Source organism: Quercus lobata, chromosome 5 (genome assembly GCF_001633185.2).
Source record: "Quercus lobata isolate SW786 chromosome 5, ValleyOak3.0 Primary Assembly, whole genome shotgun sequence".
NCBI classification, from domain to species: Eukaryota; Viridiplantae; Streptophyta; class Magnoliopsida; order Fagales; family Fagaceae; genus Quercus; species Quercus lobata.
The window spans coordinates 82,368,579-82,390,699 of NC_044908.1; positions in this window are offsets into that span (position 1 = coordinate 82,368,579).

The window sequence follows — 22,121 nt, forward strand, 5'->3', positions numbered from 1 at the left end:
ATCAATCTGAAAATATTATTTATTCACTTAAAGTTAATTATATTATGGTTGTTTTGAATCTGATATAGGAGAACAAGAATAACAACTTAAAAAGAAAATATTATGAAATTTATCTGGACATATGAATTTTGATGATTGGATCTCGCAAATTGTCACTTGAAATTATAGATTTAGCTCCTACGTGTGAAGCTTACTGGCAGCTCAACCAATCCTTGAGAAGGGATGTTGGAGAGTGGGGAATGGATCTTCCATTAGCGTGATCCATGATCGGTGGATCCCAAACAATCCTACAAATAAGGTTTTGCATCCACCATTGGAGGAAGAAGGGGAGTGGAGAGTTAATGAGCTTATTGATTGGAATGTGTGGGGGTGGGATCGTGAACTCATTACCGCCAAGTTTCACAAAGAGGATGCCGAAGCAATTCTTATTATTCCACTATGCAGGAGGTATGCACCAGATTTTTGTACTGGCTTCACACTAAGAGTGGTGAGTATACGGTGAGATCGGGCTATTACATTGCTAGGCAGATTGCTGAAGAGAAGGATGAGGTGGGGGAGTGTTCAAGGACGGGGATGAGTGGTCTGATCTGGAATATGCTGTGGAAGCTCAAGATTCCAAATAAAATAAAGATTTTTGGGTGGCGGGCTTGGCATAATGCCCTGCCAACCCGAGAGAACTTATTCAAGAGGAGAGTGGTGGACGATGCTAGATGTGAACTCTGTTAACAAGCTACAGAAACGGTGGTCCATGTGCTTTGGGAGTGTGGAGTTGCTCAGGACATTTGGGCTGGTTGCCGAGGTATATTGCAGAAGAGAGTGTGTGATCAGGTGGATTTTTTCCAGCTAATGGAGGACATGAGGGATAGATTAATCAGGGAAGAACTGGAGCTATTTTGGGTGCAATGCTGGCTGATTTGGAATCAGAGGAACACGGTGGTACATGATGGTAAGATACAGCATCCCTCGGGTCTGACTAAGAGAGCTACGGATTACATTGATGAGTTCAAAGATTCACAGGTTCACTTGGCCATACCGGTGTCTGTTGGGGCTGTTCAACGGTGGAGACCTCCATCGGGTTCAGTTTACAAGGTGAACTTTGATGCCTCTGTTTTTGCAAGCACTGATTCCTCTGGCGGGCCCTTCGGTGTCTACAAGCGAGGAAGCAGAAGTTTTAGCTTGCAGGAAGGCTCTAGATTTTGCTGTTGATGCAGGTTTCAGAGATGTTGTTGTTGAGGGAGATAATAGTGCAGTGATGAAGGCTATTCTTTCTCAACGAGCTCGCTGGTCCAGACTCGGTCACCTTCATGAGGACATTAGCTGTCTTGCTGCGGGGTTTCGGTGTATAAAGTTTGAATGTGTTAGAGGAAGTGCCGATAATATTGCACACATGTTAGCCCGCTTTGCTAAGTCTGTTGATGTTGAAAATTCTGTATGGCTTGAAGAGCCTCCATTTCCAGCCCTTGAGGCTTTGTCCTTGGATTTGAATTTTTTGAATGAATGAATGCAGTTTGAGTCGGTTTCGGAGAAAAAAATAAAATAAAATAACGTCGGGGATCATAATAACAATTGTGAAAACAAATCGTAAAAGTTATGTTGTTCCTGGCGAACTTGCTTGGAAAATGTTATTTTGCGCTCTTTTTTATTTATTTATTTATTTTTTTTAACAACAAAATCCAACACTTGGTCAGACCGACTGGCCTTTCCTTTTCAATCCTTATGACTTAATGAGAATCAGCTCAGCTGTCAATGAAGAAATGCGTCTGGGTAATGGTATAAAGGCCATTTGGTAACAATTTTTTATTATAAAAATAATAATAATATATAGAAAGAGAACCAATTCTTTCCCTCATGGGATACAATGCGCTCTCTCAAGATTCAACGGGCGGATATTAAAAAAAAAAAACAAAAAAAAAGGTTAAAACTATGGCAGTGCCTCACACAATTTTTTATTTTTTATATTTATAATACCGTCACTTTCATATATATCAACATATATGGATAATAGGAATGACAACGGAGTGAATCAGGGACAGACTCAGGATTTCAAGCTAGTGTGAGCCTGAGTATAAAAAGAAATAATAAAAAAAAATAAAAAATTCTAAATAGACATCTATGTAGTATTAACAAATTATAAATTCATAAAATCATTATTTCTTAATATATTAAGATGCAATCATTTATAGTAATATTTTTTTCTTTAATAATTTTTAGTTTAAAAGTTAGAATAAGTTCCCATCTGATTTAGGATGACCCTTAAGATCAATAATTTATGATTTTGCATTTTACTCAATTTTATTATTTTTGGTAAAATTCGGTATTTTGCCACCTAATCTCGTAATTAGTGTGATTTAGGATTTCAGACGTTTCCTAATCGTTCTTGGATTTTACTTTCTTAGTATTTATATGTTTTGTAGCCGTCAAAGACAAATTAGATTATTATAAATAAAATTGCAAAGTTTTCTCAAACTTTTTTTTGGTGTGTTAAATATTAGCTATGATGCACTATATTGAATATGCTAGTATGGATGCGGAAGGAGAAGCATAAAGTATAGAAGATAATAAAGCAATCTAACATTTAAGTATTACAAATTTTGACTCTTTTAGTGTAGAAATTCTTCCATTTTTGTCTCTATTTTTTTTTTTTTTTTTAAGTTCATCACTTTATCACCTGCATCTATAATTTTATCACTATCTCTTTATCTCTTTTGGTCTCATCACTATCTGTTAATCTCTTTAATCTCAACTCTCATCTCATGGATTAACTCTTACTTTATCTATTTAGTCTTTTAGTCTTTATCACTTTATGTCTTTATCGGATTATCTTTTCAATCTTCAATAGTTTAGTAAATACACAAGGTATTTTTTTGGTTTTATCGGCGGGTTAAAAAGATTAACCCGTGCAATCTATCAGTTTACCCAGTTTGATAATATGTCATTGCATATTTGGTATTTTACATCAAACTATTTTGGATAATGTTTGGCTCATAGTTTTAGTGGTGGATAATGTTTTTATAACTATGGTTTGTGTGGCTAGCCATGACCTTGAGCTATAGGTAATATAATATTTAAAGTAATCAAATGTTGGGCAACAAGAACCATTATATCCAAAAGAATTGTTGGTGTTTAAAATGTAAAATTAAAAATAATTCACGTGGTAGAAAATTTATAAACAACAACGGTTTCTTTGTGTTATCATGACGGTGTGGAATTTCTAATACCACTTTCGTAATTAAAACCTTATTACTCTAAACGTAAGAAACCATTATATATATATATATATATATATATATATATATATAAATTAAAAAGGACAATGTATTAGATGTATCTATACATTTCAAGAATTTGACATGAGATAATGTTTTAATGAAGAAGGTGTAAATGTATAAACATATTTTTACTCATATGTTAATAGCTTTAATATTTATCTTGTCATTATGTCATCCTTAAATTTGAATCTAGTGCTTTCAGTTTTAGTTAGTTAGAATATTAATGCAACACTATATCACATAACTAGATTTTTGTAAATGAAACTTCATGAAGTTGGAAACCTTAGTGGTTAACTTATTTTTGTGAACTAGATTTTTTTTTTTTTTTTTAAATTTTATGAATAATCGTTTGAGTTGTTGCTGTATTACACTTAAAAATTAATAAAACTCAATACACTAAATTCAAAAGTAATGATGATGAATTGACAACAAAAATGTTATTTATCTTAAAATGTGAATAAACATAAGTACGTGAATAAACATACCTTTATACATATAGTTTTCTTCATCAAAATATTATCTAGGGCCAGTATATTGTTGAAATGTAAACACATTCCGACACTATGTGGTTGCAATAGTGAGATAATGATCACAGTTTTGATAAGTCAAAATGAATTTTATTTTAAAATTAAGAAAGAAAAATAAACCATTCTATGTTGTTAAGGGGAGAGGCAAGCAATGAATAATAGAAGACAAACTTTTTTGTGATTGCAAACCTTCCTTCTTCTAATTGGGAAAAAAAAATGGTACTTATTTCTGAAAATGGATTAGAAGTTTTCTTTGGATGCAATTGAAAATGGGTTTGTTCATGTGCCTTATGCATGGGGTGTACCTCGTTTAATGAAAAATTGAAATAAATGGAATAAGCGCCTTCCGTAATAGTGAAATTATCTTGTTGAATTCCTACGCTATTGAAAATATTTAAGAATGATATTTTTTTGATATGAAACTAAACAATTTCGACCCCAATATCCTTTCTTAAACTTGAAACACAAAATAAGTAAAAAAAAAAAAATCACATCAGACAAGTATGAAAACACTTCATCAAACCCAACCCAAATTAAGCTCAGAATAAAAATAAACCCATATTATTAAACCCAATTCCAGTTCCAAACCCAAAATCATATGTACATATATGTAAAACTTAATATGAAATTGTTTCAAATGCATGTTTACATTTCATGACTTTGTCTGAGTTAATGTTTTAATGGAAATATATAAATGTGTAAACATATGTGTCTTTATATTTTATTAAGTTTAATATTTATTTTATCATTATGTCATCCTTGAATTTAAATTTAGTCCTTTCAATTTTAATTAGTTTAGAATATTAATGTAAAAATTTATCCAATTATTGAATTAATGAAACTACATGAAATTAAATACCAAAGTGGCTAACTAACTTCTATAAATTGGAATTTTTGGATGAATAATTTTTCATAATTGTATTGTGTTATTCTTCCAAATCAATAAAGCTAATGATTCTAAATAAATTCAAAAGTAATGATTTCAAATTTACAAGAAATATGATAGTTATCTTAATATGTGAATAAACATTATTATATACATTTATGTCTACTTCATCAAAACATTATTTCGGACCAATTTTTGTAATGTAAACACATGTTCCAACACCATGTAATCACAAAAGTGAGATAAAGATCATAATTTTGATAACTCAAGATTTTTTTTTTTCTGTATTCGCTTGAGCTAGGGAAAAAATACCTATAAACATGAAGACTATAAAGCTGCTAAAGCTTTTGCAAAATGAGGGCGCGGGAATGTAATGGGTGTTTCATGTATAGTTAAAAAAATTCAGCTTCCATTATTTGTAATAATAATAATAATAATAATAACTAGTCGCTAATCCGTGCGATGCACGGGAAAGTTTTTAGATGATAGGGTTAGCCTGCACGATGGAATCATATCATGGCTACCAGAGTTTGTTCCTAAGGTTGGACTCAAAATTGTCATAAATGGTTGTGAGTACGGCTCATTTTAATAAAAAGTACAAACATAAAAACTATTTAAAAATCAAATAACGAATGAACACATAATGAATACCTGTAGCACATTTTGATATATGATAATAAAGGCCTAGAGAGAAAATTTTTTGAATCGTTAAGATTTTGAATTTCTACTCCCTTAAATAAACTCTGAAAGACAGGAATAACCTTCAAAGTAGAAGAACATTAGGTTAGCACAAAGAACCAATTGCAAAAATTCTCGAGCTATAGGGAGCACCTGGACATATAAATCTTAAATAAGAAAAGCAGTTCCCTATGTGCTCTAACACCCAATTAAAGGAAGCTAAATTGAATACAAAGCACTAAAACTGAGAGGGAATTAGAAGAGAGGGGAGGGGGGAGGGAATGGACATTGTTCCATGGAAAAAAAAATTATATAAAAGGAACAATCTCATCATATACCTTGTAGACATGGGTTTTCTTTAAGAATAAATAAAAAATAAAAGTTGTAATTCAATTAAACTGCATATAAAAACATGACTTAGTTTCAAAAGGTTATATCATATTTTCATATATTAAGGCTGGAGTTAGCAAGATGCCTAAATAACAACTATACCGTAGGCCATCTCTGAACTGCATACAACCATAATCCGTTGAATTTCTCTTTTAACCTTATCAAAGAAACAGACACCCCTAATGTGGAGGAGGGGGGAAGATTAGTCACAGTGGAAGATTGAACATGACTGCTTCCTGGAGCAACATTGTTGTAGGGCTCATTAGACTGTGAATCAGCCAGAACAATGGCATGTGAAACTACTCTAGAACTGTCAAAACAGGAAATTCGGCACTTTCTATGAGTAAAGTTTCAATGCGGGCTCAAACTTAATCACAGTTACAAAAATATTATGTGTAAAAAATAGAAATCAAAGAGATGGAACTGTTGAACCTAATTCGTTCTACAATATAAGGAACCGCTGTATGGTAGACAATGAAAAGAGCACATCTTGCTAGGTTTGGAGGAATTCCATAAGGTCCTGCAACCTGTTAAAACAACGATGAGGACTGCGGCCACCAAAAATAACACTAATGTATTAATAGTTTTTTTTTTTTTAGGGTTTTTTTTTTAATAGTTTTATTTTTTTAAATAATGTTGATGTGGAAAAACGTGGTGAAAGTTCAAATATGTGTATAAACACCCTTGAATGTTTAGACCCCCAAATACAAAAAAAAAAAAAAAAAAAAAAAAAAAAAAAAAAAAACCAAATTCAAGCTTTATGACAAACAACTAGTGTGCGGAAAATGAACATAAGCTATAAACAGAATTGGAAATCAATCTAAGCCAATTATAAATCACATCCACAGCAGAAAATAAAAGGCAAAGATAAAGGGAAGAGAGATGCAAACACAAGGACAACACACGATGTGTTATCGAAGAGGAAACCGAAGCCCTCGGCATAAAACCTCTCTGTCGCCCTCCAAACGGTCAATAATCCACTAGAAAATGTAGTTGGGATACATGAACAGCAATAGACCCTCCAAGCCTAATCTACCCGATGTACCTAAGCCCTCCAACCTTCTTGCTCTAACGAGGTTGCGCCGAACCTTTTTCTTTTCTAGCTTACCGGATTCTGCTACTAGACCGTAGCATCGGCCATCCTTGGAATCTTCCAATGCTTCCCAAAGCTCCAAAAACACTCAACACTCTAAATTGGTGTGGGTAGTGTTTGGATAGAAATCTCCTCTCAATAGGTATGACAATGAGAGAGGGAATGAGAAGAGACTACAAAGGTTTCTTTCTAAGAATGAGTAGCTCTCTCTAATTGGGTGGGTGTTTTGAGGAAACCTCTCTTAGGGTTTTTCTTTCTGAATAGCCACACATATCTTGTGGGAATGAAGGGTACTGGTGTGAGAATGGAATACGAAGAGTCAGTTTTTTCCAAAAACAAGGCTGGCTAGCGACTTGACCTCGCGACTTGACTGAGTCGCGAGTTCAAGTCGCGAGCTAACTTAATGGCCAGTCTGGATTTTGGTCCTGTAGTGCTCTAGGTGGCATGACTGTTCAGCTCCTCTGCATGCTCTGCGCGTGTGCAACTTTTGGCAGCTTGCAAGCCACGAGCCTCCCGCGAGATCAAGCCGCAAGTCCCTACTTCACTGCACAGTCTTGAGTATTTCTTCACACTTTCTCACACACTACCCTTACATGATTCCCACCTAAATACAGGGTTTCTAAGTGCTGTATTACAAGCAAATTTGTTATGGAATAAAGCCAACACATGGTTGATTAAATTCAACCTTACAATCTCCCCCTTTGGCTATTCCATGACAAAACACCCTAAAACAGACTCTAGACTTAAACGTGAGTTTGGGAACAATGGCAAAACTCACTCACACCTAAATCTAGAAGCTGTGCAACTCTTGAATCATATGAACATGAATCTCCTGAAACACAACAATACACCATGATCATTGTATGCAGAAAAGTATGAAATGCATATGAAGCAAGTAATATGTGATCAAGCAAAGATGGAGTTAAGAAACAAACCATGACTTGATCAACGAAGTAATCACTACAAAGTAGTGACCACAATGCTCATTCACACTTGGAATGAACACTAGGACATACAAGCTAACAAGCTCAATGCAATTCTCTTGCATGCCAAACACTCAACCAATGCATAATACACTAAGTATATGCATCTAGGAACAATCCTACAAGGGTACAAGAGTGACAGTACTTAAAAGAAAATGCAATACATTTATATAGAAGTACTGATTTAAACAAAGTATAAAAGGTTGCGTAAAGCATGGTTCAAACCATAAAGCTTACAAATATGCATAAAAACATAACCCTAAAAGCTTACAAATGCATATGGGTACAAACACATTATATTGAATAAAAACTTAAACAATATAAACTAAAAGTGCATAAAGTTTCTCCCCTTCAAAGTGATGAGAAGCTGTGATGCACTCGGAATATATATATACTTGTAACCTGAAACACTTGCACAAAACACATTAGACCCTCAAGGTAAAGCAAGTAATAAAAGGACAAGTATAATGTAACAAGCAAATTGCGATCAAGTAAACATGATGTAAAACATATGAGTAACTTGATCAAACACCAAAACAGTTATATAGAAATGACTACAATGATCACATAGCAAATCAATTGATCATCCGAACATGCATTCAATGAAGCACAATAGCATAAGGAAGTATGCATGTCCAAAACAAAAACATGATGCGAAGAGAACCACAAAACATAACTCAAAGCACCATAAAGCCTGTGCTTGTTCAAAACAAAGTTTTCTTATTATCTCAATGTCTTCTCTCCCTTGGTATATGCATCTCCCCTATGGAATATCTCTCCCCCTACAAATGTGCATGAGAAATAGAATTTCTCCCCCTAAGGATGTGCACAAGAGTCATATAGAAATGACAAAATACTCTGAAATATTCTCTAGAGTATACTCTCCCCCTTTTTGTCAGGAATAGACAAAGGGTCAAGAAGAAACGAGGGCAAGAGATGAAGGTACGAACAATGCTAATGATGCATGAGGGGTACAAGATGAATGAGAAAATGAAGCTCAAACCCATGACAAAGTAAAATGCTACAAAGCATAAGACAGACATGACATGCTAGGATGAAGAAGCAAGGTATAGACCAATGCATGACAAGGGTAGCAAAGGTGTGTGTAAGAGGTGGCTAAGTGCAATGCATGACCAATGCATGAAAAATGCACATGTGGGGCAAGGTGTGTTAAATACACAACCAATGAACCAAACATGTTCCTAATGAGGAAACATGAGAAACCCCAAAGTTTGGTACTCATCGGAGTCCAAACAAACGAGAAAATGTCTAAGAGGCATTTTATCAAACACCTAACATGCACACTATGAACAAAAATGTGAAACAATGCATGAACATCATGAAATCCACCCTTAATACATGTTCTTTCTGCCACAAGGGACCAACATCCAATGCATATCAACAAAAGAAACCAATCCCATGAAGAAATTTGACAAAAATTAAGTTTTCTCAACCCCAATGATAAAAATCCCAACCAAGAGCACAAAACTCTCCAAAACATAATCCAAAGATCAAAAATAATGAAAAGAATTTATAATTACCTTAGAAATATTAATGGAATGAAAAAACCATTCAGATTGGTTGGATTTTGATGTAAAAATATTGAAAGAGGGGTTTTAGAGAGGATGGGAGAGGTTTAAAACAAGTTTCCCACAAAAAACCCTTTAAAAAGCTGTTTCTGGGCATTTCGCAACTGGGCGAGTCGCGAAGTTCAGTCGCGAAAATTTTCGCGAGTCGCGAGCCAGCAGCAAGTCGCAAGTTTCAATCGCGAAAATTTTTGCGATTCACGAGTGAGTCGCGAGCAAGCCGCGAGTGGGTCGCCAAAAGTTTCTGGATGAGCTCGCGACTGGGGTTTCGCGACTGGCGAGTCGCCAGCTGAGCCGCGAAAAACACTGACACCTGTTTTTCAATACAGAACATGGTAAAACAATGAAAAACAAGGTAAACACTAAACATGAACACAAAGAGTGATAAAAATCACTTCCAAAAACATATAAAATGATCAAAAATATTTTTGGATTAATCCATATAAGATTGAGCACACACACATCACATTTGGACAAGTACAATCTAACAAATAAATAAGACATTCATTGAACATTAGGCATGTGTGTTGTGTGTGAGTATCAAATGTGGAATAGTCCTTAGTCTAGAGTGAAGGTTCAATGATCAATTCAATCAAGTCATACACAACTAGTGCTAAGTCAAGTGGTCTATCTCAATTATAGAAATGAGCATATATGACCTCCCACAAGAAAATGATTACATATGATGAAGCTTTTCATTTGGCTTCTTTACAATTCATAACATTTGATCATTTTGAATCAAAACATCTCATTTTGAAATCGATGTCTGAAATTTGTGATATTTCAATTTGATGAACAAGCCTTTGGCTTTTTGGGTATCATACAATTTCATTTAAGTCGCTTTCCATTTTTCCTAGTCGAATACTAGTATGTGCAACGGCTTTTGCAGCTCATTATCTCTTTTCATTTTGATATTTACATTTATTGAGCTCTTTAAGCAATAAAAATAAAAGAGTGGGAAAAGATATAAGCACAAGTCTACGCATGTATCAAAACCAACATGACTATTGACAAATCATTCATGACAAGCTTGAAGATCGATTTACAACACTCACACAAAGATGTCAAGATTTTTCTCACAAAGATATAAGTGCAAAAGTAACAAGCTAAGCTCGTAAATGCACAAAGCCATTTGTACAAAGGTACAAGGCCAAACTCACATGTGATATGTGCTCAAACATATACGATCAAACTTTTTAAATTTTTCACTTTTTATGTAGTTTTGGATTTTTTACTCACACAAAATTGAAATATAAAAGTAAGATAAAAAAAAAAAACAATGCATACAAAAAAATGCAAGATGCACAAAATGCATGAAAATATGACATTGAATGCATGAAGGGTCCTATAAAAATCGAAAGAATTTGATCAAGGACCAAAAAGAGTAAAAGCTCAACCATATGAACCCTTCCTCATCCAAACGGAACGATTGTTTGGAATGAGTGTCTCAAGAGAAGCGAGACGAGGGTTGGAACAATGAGAACCGGAGATGCACATAGTTAAGGAGTTAAGAGCATTAAACATTTTCTTTAACAACATGCTATTTTCACTCAAAACCGGTTTACTCTTTTTAGCACAATTTCCATGAAGCTCAAGTTTCTCTTTTCTTTTAATTCTTTTAAAAGCATGAAACTTAGAGCATTGAGGTCTTAGATAACCAAAGGCACCACAATGATGACAAACAATGCGTTTAGGTCTACTAGGCTTTTTAGGAAGAGATCTAGCAACATTGTTTTGTTCCCTTTCAACTTGGAGCATTGAGGTCTTATATGACCGATCACACTGCAATGGTGGCAAGTTGGAACAAACTTAGATCCATTCAAAACCTTAGGTTGAGACCTAAACGGAGGCTTTGACTTAACAGCCTTTCTCTCCACCTTTTGATTTCTTTTATGTGGAGGAATGTACACCGATTTGTCCTTTAAGGTAGAACACACACTAGGCACAAAATCGGGTACCACAACATGATTGCAACAAATATTATCATCCTTTTTAACAATAGGTTCAGCAATCAAACACTTGGCATGCATCTTAAGAGATTCATTTTCACATTTTAACTCATCAACAAGTTTGTTAGACAAAACAAGTTTAGCATCCAAGTCCATATTCAAACATTCAAACTCTTTTAGCTTTTCAAGAGAATATTCAACAAGTTTTTTATATTTCTCAACCAATTTGTTGGATTCATTGAGCTTAGCAATCAAATCATCATTTTCACAAAACAACTTGCTTAAATTCTTTTGAAACTTCTTAGCATTTTTCTTCAAGAGTTTGTCAACAACACCCATAGATTCAAATAACATGTCATCACACTTATGAGGATTAACACTCATAGAGGTATTTTCACAAACACGTGGCATGTTACATTCATCACCAACCAAATCATGCAAAGAGTCATACAAAGCACAATCCATGGCAAATAAACACAAGGGGTCAAGGATCACACTTAGGTATTTAAACCACAACAAGTGTACCCGCTCTGATACCAATTGAAAGTTCAAAAACGTGTATAAAACACCCTTGAACGTTTAGACCCCCAAATACAAAAAAAACCAATTCAAGCTTTATGACAAACAACAAGTGTGCGGAAATTGAACATAAGCTATAAACAGAATTGGAAATCAATCTAAGCCAATTATAAATCACATCCACAGCAGAAAATAAAAGGCAAAGATAAAGGGAAGAGAGATGCAAACACAAGGACAACACACGATGTGTTATCGAAGAGGAAACCGAAGCCCTCGGCGTAAAACCTCTCTGTCGCCCTCCAAGCAGTCAATAATTCACTAGAAAATGTAGTTGGGATACATGAACAGCAATAGACCCTCCAAGCCTAATCTACCCGATGTACCTAAGCCCTCCAAGCTTCTTGCTCCAACGAGGTTGCGCCGAACCTTTTTCTTTTCTAGCTTACCGGATTCCGCTACTAGACCGTAGCATCCGCCATCCTTGGCATCTTCCAATGCTTCCCAAAGCTCCAAAAACACTCAACACTCTAAATTGGTGTGGGTAGTGTTTGGATAGAAATCTCCTCTCAATAGGTATGACAATGAGAGAGGGAATGAGAAGAGACTACAAAGGTTTCTCTCTAAGAATGAGTAGCTCTCTCTAATTGGGTGGGTGTTTTGAGGAAACCTCTCTTAGGGTTTTTCTTTCTGAATAGCCACACATATCTTGTGAGAATGAGGGTATTTATACTGGTGTGAGAATGGAATACGAAGAGTCAGTTTTTTCCAAAAATAGGGCTGGCTGGCGACTTGACCTCGCGACTTGACTGAGTCGCAAGTTCAAGTCACGAGCTAACTTAATGGCCAGTCTGGATTTTTGTCTTGTAGTGCTCCAGGTGGCATGACTGTTCGGCTCCCCTGCATGCTCTGCGCGTGTGCAACTTTTGGCGGCTTGCAAGACGCGAGCCTCCCGCGAGATCAAGCCGTGAGTCCCTACTTCACTGCACAATCTTAAGCATTTCTTCACACTCTCTCACACACTACCCTTACATGATTCCCACCTAAATACAGGGTTTCTAAGTGCTGTATTACAAGCAAATTTGTCATGGAATAAAGCCAACACATGGTTGATTAAATTCAACCTTACACGTGGGAACTTCAAAAGTTTCGGTTTTATATATATATATATAGATAATAATAAGCGACCCTTGTTGAAAGGTCAAAGGAGAATGAAAAGTTGAGCTTTTTGAGAGAGAAAATGGAGGAATTAATCTAAAACTATTATCTATTTGATATGGGAGAACAAGAATAACAACAACTTAAAAGAAAAGATTGCGAAATTTATTTTAATACAGATGGATTTTGATGGATGGATTTTGCAAATTGTCACTTGAAATTATAGTTTATATCAAATCTTGATACCCCCTTTAATTTATTTATGCAAGCTTTGAGGTTGATAAAATATGGGAAAATCTAATGTAAAGTTCAAGAGAGAAATGCAAAGATATTTGGTGGCCATTTGCCAATTATTTTACTAATAAGGGAAAAATTTGTCCTTTGAAAGGGAATGCACTTAATAAGGCTTCGTAGGACATTGCTCATGAACTTCATGGTCTTTAATTTATTTAACAAGAGAAATGAAATATGCATCGATAAGAATGATATTATGTTATAGTATTCAATGTGTTATTTTGAATAAATATATGATCGCTACAAGAAAATGTAATTTTAGTGACGAAAGTTTTTTATTTTCATTGCAAATGTATTGTACTATGTACTTTATTTGTTTATTTTTATTTTTTTGATAAGATCTATGTACTTTATTTATAAGGCAAATGTGTTTTATTAAGGTAGTTGCATCATGGATACAAGATCCAACAAGGGCATAAGAATATTAAAGATAATGCAAACATAATCTAAAAGTACTAAAAAGCTACAAAGAAAAGGTACATAATTAAGCATTGTCAAGTACACAACATAAGCCATGAGATATGAACATAGACTATAAATAGCATAAAATAAAAATATAAAGGCTTTTCTTGCTCTTGCTCTTCATTGCATTTCTCCATTGCTCCCTCTTTGATCTAGCTCTTCCTCCCCCTATCATTACACTCCCCCTATCATGAACCATCTCCCCTTTTTTGTCAAGGAATAGCTAGTCTTCATCTTCCTCTAGCTTCCTTTGGATTTGGTCCAATTGAGTTTGAAGAGATGTTAACTTTGTGTCAAAACGGGTGTGTTGAGAGTGCATGATAGATGCGAGTCCGAATAACTTGGTGCTGATGTCTTGTACAAATGCCATTATGTTGTCCAATTTCTCATCATAGGGATGTGAGCTAGAGCTTGAACTATCATGAGGAGTATGACTCTCTTGCTTGACGCCCTTTCAGCTATGTCCTATGATAGTATTAAGAGTGCGAATGTTGATTGGGCTTTGCATAGGATGAGGGTACTCATCTTCCAATGGATGAACGCCTTTGAGTTTCAAAATTTTGAAATGAGGCAACAAAAAGGAAGGTAGTTCCTTGTGGTCATTCTCTCAACAGTCTTGCTCAAAATGTGGAAGATATGTGAACAAATATCAATTTCTTCATCAATAATCAAGTCATGAAGAAATAAAGCCCGACCAAGATTCATGTACCTGGTGCTTGAGAGAGGATAGAGATTGTGGAACATGATTGTAGTGAGTAACTTCAATTCGGGAGAGAGGGATGATACACCGATTGATTTCCCATTTGAAGATATCTCCAAGTTCTCTCCAAAAGCATCTCGAAGCAACTCAACATTCGGATCCAAATCATCATACACCAGTGGTTTGAGAAACACTGGTCGGTTAATGTTTAGAATGATAGTAAGATAGGAGGGTGTAACCGTGAAGTCTTTTCCTCTAACCTAACATTTCAGCTCATCACCATCAAATATGGCATTTACATAAAATTCATTTACCATCTTTTCGTACGAATCTTCAAGGTTGGATAGAAGATAGTTCCAATCCTTGGTGGCAAACCATTTTGGAATGTTCGTATTGAGAAGAGAAGCTTGTTCAACCACCCTTTCAACCAACATGGGGGCATCCTTGATATGCAACATATAATCTAAACTTATTGACATCATAAAATCCTGTTGATGATCGAGTCTTCTTTGACTTAGGGGAGAAGTTATTAAGATTAATCACCCGTTCTTTTCCCTTGCTACTACCTCCTTTCACAGCTGATTTCTTGAAGGGAGAGATCTTCAAGCAAATGTCATGTAATAACAAAGAGCAAGATGAAAGACAAATGGCAATGAACTTGATAAGCAAGTACCAAAACAATAAATTTTGAATTAAAACCCTAAAAACTGAATTTAAAGAGTAATTCAAAAAATATATTGACATGTGAAGACATAAAACATCAAAACATGATAGAATCATGGCATAATTCATTCAACATGTCAACGTGTGTGTGTGTGTGTTTTTGTGTGTGTGTGTGTGTGCGCATCATATGCAAAAGTGTGCAAACTAGGGCTGTGTAAAAATACATAATCATTTGATATTTTAAAATCAAAGAAACATTATTATCCCTACAATCTTTGTATTCAACGGAATCCAAAGAGACACACAAAAACATCTAAGAGACATTTTATCATGAACATGGTATGCACAACACAACACAAAACATATTACAATGCATAAAAATGAAGAACACACATGTAGAATAAGCATTATACCAACAAAACCCATATATCAAACTTATCAAAACATCAACAAAACCATATTCAACAATCATATTTCCATATCTCAACATATACACAAAATCCAAGAAAACTAGGGCTAGAAACTTAAAATACATTGAAAATAAGAGAAAACTCATACCTTTTCTTCAAGATTGATGAAGAAAATGGAGGTTTTGTGAGTGATAATATAGGTTTTGGGAGAGGGAGAGGCAGACAAGACAAGGTATGTGCACGTGATGCAAAGGAAAACTGAAAAGTTTTTGAAAACTGTCTGAGATTTAACTCTTTTTGTGCAAAACACACGATTTTCACAACTCAATTGACCTGCGAGCAAGTTGTCAAAACGAGTAAGTTGTCAAAACGAGTTGCCAAAATCCCTTGAACAAAATTTTGAAAATTTTGTCTAAGTCTTTTTCACAACTGGAAGGTCCAACTGCGAGTGAGTCATGAAAGCTTCCGTGTAAGCTCGCGACTGAAGCTACCACTCGTGACCAAGTCACCAAAATGAGTTGTGAAAATGCCAAAAACCCAAAAATTTTGAAAAAAATTTCTAAGTGCTTTTCATGACTGGGGACTCATTTGCCAGAGAGTCGTGAGAGCTTCTAAGTAAGCTCGTGACTGGGGCCTCGCGACTGGCATGACCCACAAGTGAGTCGCCAAAATAGAGTTGTAAAATTTTTTGGATTTTTTGAAATTTTTCAAAACAAAACACTTTCCCAAAACAACTAAAAAATACTCAAAAATCTTTTTGTGTTTGATCAATATATAATTGAGTATGTACAACACATTTAATCAAGTACAATCACATAGTTGAATAAGGCATTCATTGAACATAAACATGTGTGATGTGTGTGGGTACCAAATGTGAGATAATCCTTAGTCTAATGTGAAGTTTCAATGATCAATTCAACCAAGACATATACAATTAACACTAAGTAGAGTGATCAATCTCAATTATAGAAATATGCATATATGGCCTCCCACAAAACTTGATTACATAACATTGAAGCATTTCTTTTGGCTTCTTTCATAACATTTGATTGTTTAAGAACAAAACATCTCATTTTGAGATCGATGACTGAAATTTTTGATATTTCAATTTTGAGAGTAAGCCTTTGGCTTTTTGGACATCATACATTTTCATTACAAGTCGCTTTCCCTTTTTCCTAGTCAAATACTAGTATGTGAAACGGCTTTTGCAACTCATTATCTCTTTTTGAGATTTGACATTTGTAGAGCTATAATAAAAAACATAAAAGAGTGGAAAGATATATAGGCACAAGTCTATGCATGTCTCAAGATCAACAAAATTATTGGCTAATCATTCAAGACAAGTTTGAAAATCTATTTACAACAATCACATAGATGTTAAGATTTTTCCCACAATGATATGAGTGCATAAAGAACAAGCTAAGCTCGTAAATGCACAAAGCCATTTGTACGAAGGTACAAGGCAAAACATGCATGTGACAAAACATAATAATGTCAATCAAACTTTTTGGATTTTCTACTTTTTATGTGTTTTTGGATTTTTGACACAAAACAAATAAAGATTGATAAAATAGAACAAACATTCAAAGCTTTTAAAAGCAAAAAAAAAAAAAAAAAAAGTAAAAACATGCTAGAATGAAAACATAAGCAAACAACCAAACAATGTCACAACATATCGAAAGAATTGATGCATGGACATGTTCTAATGCTTATGCATGAATACCCTTCTTTACCCACACGGCACGTGCGTTTAGGGTGATATTCCTAGAGGATTGGGTACTTGGGTTGCGATTCTCAAACCTTGGGGTGAAGTTTGCGAAACAAGAAGTGATGTTGTCTATGATCTTCATCACATCACCAATACCGAGATCGACTTCTCATCCTTTTGATTGCTTCTGGTTTCCCTTGCCATTTTCTTGTCCTCTTGGCCTTTGAAGACTCGCATTCTTCAATGCTTGAAGCTTGTGGCAATTTGGCCTAGTATGTCCTTGAATTTCACAAGGTGGCAAAAGTGTTGTGTTTAAGGAACTCTTTGTGACATCAGTAGAAACTTCCCTTTTGCCTTGGGTTTGGCCACAAATGGATTTGGAGGTTTTGTCAAGACCTTTTGAGCAATCACATTTGGCTTCTTCTTAACTTTCACACTTTCAACAAGAGGGGTCGCAATCACCAGTTCCTTGGCTTTAACAAACTTCATCTCCTTGGGCACATTAGCGCTTAAGCTACTTTCACCGGTATATCCCAAACTGCTTCTATTGGAAGAGGGATTCTGATAAGCAAGCACCTCATCAAGTTTCTTTGAAGCAACCCGCTCCACTTTTGCATTAGCTTGAATAACCTCAAGCTCAAGAAACTTGATCGAGAGTAGGCATTAGTTCACTCTTCATTCATCACCTCAACTTCACATTTTGTCTCTTTATACCCCACGAGTATGCTCTTGTAATCTTTCAACTTTCTTCAATTTTCTAATGGTTGCTTTAGCCACTCTAGCATACTCTCCGGTCTTCTCAAGAACAGAATTATAGGATTCTTGCAATCCGTTTGCTCCTTCATAGATGCATTCTTCATCTTCATCATCAGATTCCTCCCCAACCCCCATAGACTCCACTTCGGTGTGCTCACCAAGCTCTTCCACTAGAGTGTTCTAATCTTCCGAAGAGTCCATGGGTGCAATTGCCATAAATGCGAAGTACTTTCCTTCTCCGTCAGAACTTTCTTTTGAATCTGAATTGGAGCTGTCCGAGTCACTAAGGGTAGTGAGAGCTCGAATTTGTGTGAAAACACAAGAGCTATTAGACCCCCAAATTAAAATTACAGCTCAGTTGATTTTAAAAACTTAAACTAAGTGTGGAATAGAGTAAATATGAGCGAATAAACAATAGAACTACTCTAAGCCATATTCATCAAATCACAGTAGTAAAATGAAAGTTAAAAGAAGAGGGAAGAAGAATACAAACACAAGATAACATGCCAATGTGTTATCGAAGAGGAAACTGAAGAATTCGATGAAAAACCTCTCCGCCGCCCTCCAAGTGGTAAATCGATCTACTAGAGAATAAGTTGGATACACGAATAACAAAAGACCTTCCAAGCCTAGTCTACCCCATGTACTCGAGCCCTCCAAGCTCCTGCTACCAACTGACTTAATGGCGCCTTGTCTTCTTTAGCTCTCCAGATCATGCAATTTAGCCCAATTGCATCTACCAAACAAATGGCTTCTTCTAATGCCTTCCAGCAACACCAAAACCTTACTCTACATTCAAGATGGGTGTGGTAAGTGTTTAGGCTATCAACCTCTCAAGGATTTGGAAATGGAGAGGTAAGAGTTAAGGAAAACCACAATGGATTGTATAGAGAATGCTGGGTACGACAATCTCTCACTCTCAAGGGTCGTGGCTAGGGTTTTCTCTATGAAAAACACTCTTCAACATATGTGGGTAATGTGGGTATATATAATGTGGATAGAGACCTGGTGTATCAGATATGAAAAATTAGCAAAACAAAATGTTTCGCGGGTATTCACGGGAAGGCATTCCCTGCGAGACACTTGCGAAAACCAACTGTCACCATCTGTCATGACTTTTCACATTCTAGTCATGTGCTGAGTACATGCTTCACTTTGCGAGAAAGCTTCTCGTGAGCTACATGCAAAAACTTCTTTGGTCTTCAATCTGCCTTGGGTCTTCACACTCTCTCTCACACACAACCCTTACAATGAAATCCCACATAAAAAACAGGGTACAAAAAATTGAACAAAATTACAATCAAATTTCGCACGGAATTAAAGATAACAAAAATTAGTTGTAAATCACAACTTTACAGGTAGCACCAAAGACTTTACCCTTTGCTTTCAAATAAGTGGGGCATTCTTTTTTCACATGCCCATGCCATTTGCACTCATAGCACGTGACCTCTTGAGATGGAGAAGAGTCTTTGGAGTCCTTTTTTTTGAAGTCTTTCTTATCCTTCTTGAAATTTGAGAATTTCCCCTTCTCATAAGACTTCCCATCCTTCTTGAATTTCAAGAACTTACGAAAGTTCTTAGTAAGGTACACCACTTCCTTTTCAACCTCATTCTCATTTGAGAAGTCTTGTGCTTCCACTCTCTCATTGATTGTCTTGAGAGTAAGAGATTTACTCTTCCTTTGTGATGGTAGAGATAGCTCATAAGTTTGAAGTGAACCGATAAATTCTTGAATTTTAATCTCATCAAGGTCTTTGCTCTCTTCGATGGCAGTAACCTTAGCACGAAAGCTCTTTAGCAATGATCGTAGGATCTTCCTCACAACCTCGGAATCATCCCTCTTTTCACCCAAGTTGAATTTGCCAATCACCACTTCATTTAACTTCCCATAGAAGGAGTCGGACAACTCATCTTCACTCATCTTTAGTTCTTCAAAGGCATTTGTAACTTGGTCTCCTTCACCTTTTTGGTGCCATCATATGTGGTCTCCAAAATTTCCTATGCCTCCTTGGCAATTGTAACATGTGAAATCCTGTGGAATTCATTGAGTTAGACACTACAAAAAATAGCATTCAAAGCTTTACTATTAGCATTGGCCGTTGCAAGGGTTGCCTTATCCCAAGTAGATTTGGTAGCCTTCGGCCTAGTCCATCCATTCTCAACGGCATCCCATACGCTCTCATCAATAGAGCATAAGAATGCACGCATACGCACTTTCCAAAAGGCGTAATTGCTCCCATCAAAGAAGGGAGGTGCATTTAAGGATTGAGACCTATTCATTGTAGGGTCAAGGATCACACTTAGGATGTAGAAACCCGACAAGTGCACCCGCTCTAATATTGTTAAGTTATGATTTTTCTCATAACATTAGTGTTGGCTTATTCCATGACAAAAAGTATTGTACTTGCATATATTTGTTTCCTTGTATTTTTGTGGGATTTTATTGTATTGAGTTTAGTATTAAGTTGGTGAAGACTCAAGCTTAATTGAAGATCAAGTGGATTTCGCGAGAAACTTACGAGAAGCTAACTTGTGAAGTAGCCACATGAGAAGCACAAGATTGGAAGTTGAAGAGTCATGCCAGGCTATCAGTTTCGCGAGTGTCTCACTGGTAAGGCCTTCTTGCAAGGTATTCGCGAAACATTTTGCCTGGAGGAGTTTTAAGTGTGACTTTTTTTCCCTTCACCCACACTATATATACCCTCATTACCCAAAAAAATTGTAAGGAGGCCATTCAGAGAGAAAAACCCTAGATAGGTATCTACAACACACACACCCATCTTTTAGAGAGAGAGTTATTCATCCTTAGTGAGAAATCATTCTAGCCTCTTCTCCTTCCCTCTCCCATTGTCATACCTTTAGATGAGATTTGTAACCAAACACAACCCACACTTTTTCAAAGTGTAGAGAGTGTTTTGGGGCTTGGGAAGCTTTGGGAATTTGCCAAAAGAAGCCGATGAGGCTTGGCGGATGCTTTCAGGTGTATTACGGGATCCGGAAAGCTAGAGAAGACATGACTCCAAGAAATCCGTTGGTAGCAGGAGCTTGGAGGGCTCAAGTTCATTGGGTAAACTAGGCTTGGAGGGTCTTTTGTTATTTGTATACTTCAACCTTATTCTTTAGTGGATCGATTTACTACTTGGAAGGCGGCGAAGAGGTTTTTCACCAAGTTCTTCGGTTTTCTCTTCGATGACACGTCTTGGTGTTTTCTTATGGTTGCATCTCTCTTCCCTTACTCTTGTGCTTTACTTGTATTGTTTGTTATTCATGTTTATGCACTAGAGTAGTTATCAGTTTATAGTACTTTATTTGCTCTTGGTCCGCACTTAGATAAGTTAAAGTAAAAGCAATTTAGCCATAATTTTTAATTGGGGGTCTAAACAAGCTCTTATGTGAAATTCAGATACCAATTGAAAGCTCACTTAGCGTGTAAAACATTAATAAATGTTAAGATCCCCAATTTCAAATTAACAAACACAAGCTTATACTAAAACAATAAATGTGCTGAATGATAAGTACAAGCAATACCCAAATAAATAAACAGCTTTAAACCATAATTAATCACAACACAGCAGCAATTAAAAGGCAAGAGTAAGGGTTAGAGAGATGCAAACACAAAGATAATACTGGCACGTGTTATCGAAGAGAAAACCGAAGAACACGGCGGAAAACCTCTCTGTTGCCCTCTAAGCGGTGAAATTATCCACTAAAGAATAAAGTTGGGATACATGAATAGTAATAGACCCTCCAAACCTAATCTACCCAATGCATCTAAGCCCTCCAACCTTCTTACTCCAACAAGGTTAAGCCCAGCCGTGTCTTCTTTAACTTTCCGGATCCTGCAATAATTCCATTGCATCAACCAAATAAAATGGTCGTCTCCAAACTACTTCCCAAGCACCAAATTAACTCCTCACAGATATGGGTATGGTAAGAAGAGGATTTGGCTAATGAACCTCTCAAGGGTAAGTCAATAGAGAGGGTAAGAGTAGAGGAATTTAGAGAATCAAATGTCTAAGATTGAGGATGAGTCAATCTTGGTTTTCTCTAAAGTTTCTCTCTTAAAATTATTTCTAAAAGCTCTCTACATTTC